Below are 2251 nucleotides of genomic sequence, written 5' to 3' on the forward strand. Positions count from 1 at the left end.
GAAAGAGATGGGGTGGGGATGGGGCCAGGACACCCTGTGTTTTTGTACTTACTGTGGCTTTGCCATACGAAATGTCAGCAAGAGCTTCCAAATCAATACATCACAGGGATAAAGACACTTTCCTAGATCTTAATTTAGTCAGTGAGTCTGAGTCTTTTTCTCTCTCCCTCTCCCCATCTCTTCCTCCTAGGTTAGGCTAGCTGGGCTGTTTTTCCACCTGTGGTTTATGCACTTGGGTTGCCCAGCAGCTGATGTTACCTATCCAAGCCACTGGAGACTGTGGTTGGGGTGGAGATTGATAAAAGCAATAGAAAAGGACGAGTTAAAGTCTATGTACCTTGCTAAGGAAGGGCAAACAATGCAGAGTCATCTATGGAGGCAACTCCGGCCTAGATGGGTGGCACCTGGGGTCTCCTTTCACAGTCCCCCCCCTCCATGGTGAGGTACAGCAAGGCATCGTTCTTCATATCTCTCACTAGGATTACCAAGATGTGCTAAGGCAGTTTTCAATAAATAAATAAATAAATAATTGCCAGCATTGCTGCAATTTCTTTTTCATCACAATCTCTGCCATTAGCTGGAGTCTGCTGGGATCCCTACTCAGAATTCAATATGGGTGGATTGGAAACAACAGCAAGAGTTTGAACCTGGTAGAGACACCACACCTCTTCTTTCTCCCCCTCTCAGCTTAAAGCTTGATCTGATTGGAAATATATATATTTTCACATGCCAAGCCTCAGAGGTGACCTCCCAAACTTGTGCCTGCAGTTAGGGGTGTACCAGATCACTGAAAGCTATTGGCTTTGTGTCTGAGCCTTCATAGAATGTTGGCATAGGTGGGGGGGGCAGTTTGTGACTCCTGAGCAGCAAAGAAAGGGCCGCCTGCCTGCACATGCTCACAGGTTTTGTATGTTATTGAAATTCCATACATTCTGTAGCTGATTCCTGGCTCTGAGAGCTGGTTGTGAACCTTAATGAGGGCTGGCTCAGTTCAAGCCATTATTGTAAACCATTTAAAAACATAATGCATAATGGAAGCCTGCTACCATCTGTCCAGACAGCCCTGGTAATCATTTCAGCATCCATCAAAATACAAGCCTGTCGAAATATTATGCTGTAGCTCTGAAAGATGCCCTCCAGGATCATGAGGATTACTCTCACTGGCTGGGTCACGTGGTTCCTCAGTTACTGAGTGGGGTTCTAACAGTGTTGGTAAAATTGCTTTGAGTATTAAACGTGAATTTTATTAACAGGAACTCCAGCAGACTGGAGTGGGTTTACAGTGCAATCCTTTGCAGAAATCAGTGGCCTTAATGAAATTGGTGCCTATGATTGCACTGTGAATCAGTGCTGGGGAGCTGAGAGGATATACAGAGGCCAAGGAGTGTATCGTTCCCTAGGGATAAGTCATTTTATTTTCTAGACCCAAAGAGAGGGTGAGGATATGGGCGGAAGGGAGCTGGAGCTTGTAGCAGTCTGGAAGGCATAGTCTACTGTAGCAGTGGGGTGGGACCTAGAAGACAAAGTGCTGGTTGGGCTACAGCCAATAATCCATGTGTATTCTCAGGGTTTCTGCTGAATTAATAACAACACTGTACAAGGGATACTGATCTGTAGTGTGAATGAAAAGAGAATGAAGAATCTAGTGTGGGGGGGGAGTGATGAGAAGAAGGGCGTGGTGGGATATGACAGGGCCTCTCAAAGTACTGGGGCTGGCACTGAAGATACACAGGGCAAATGCGCTCTGGAATTGTGTGTGTCTCATATCTATGTCTAACACAGGGTTCGCCGGAAGATGTACAAGGGGGGGGGGAGTACAGTTTTGCCATATGTGAAGAGGCCCACGTGGAAGGGGAAAGATAAAGGACACCCCTGAAGGGCCAGAGCCAGCTAGTTTTATTAAAATAGCATGGGGAGCAGGGCAGAAAGAGAAAACTGGTCTCTCTCCAGGGTGCTGAAATGTCTGGGCTCAGCCCTAGCGGTGGTGGTCCATTTTATACCTTATATGCGGCTGCTGATCATACAAGGCCTCCACCACACCTGCCGCTTCTGTGCCTTCAGCTCATAGTTTTCACTCCCTGGTTTTCCTCGTGATTTTTCGTGCCGCTATTATAATAATCGAAGCTGCTGTGCATACTTCATACCGCTGCCCCAACAGAGCCCTAAATTTCCCCTACCATTTATGCACTCCAGTTGATCATCATGAAACAAATAATAATATGATAAAGAAAAGTCCCTAAGTGGCCTTTTG

The sequence above is a fragment of the Gekko japonicus genome, unplaced genomic scaffold (assembly GCF_001447785.1).
Source record: "Gekko japonicus isolate JY-2015 unplaced genomic scaffold, Gekko_japonicus_V1.1 scaffold68, whole genome shotgun sequence".
Classification (NCBI taxonomy): Eukaryota; Metazoa; Chordata; class Lepidosauria; order Squamata; family Gekkonidae; genus Gekko; species Gekko japonicus.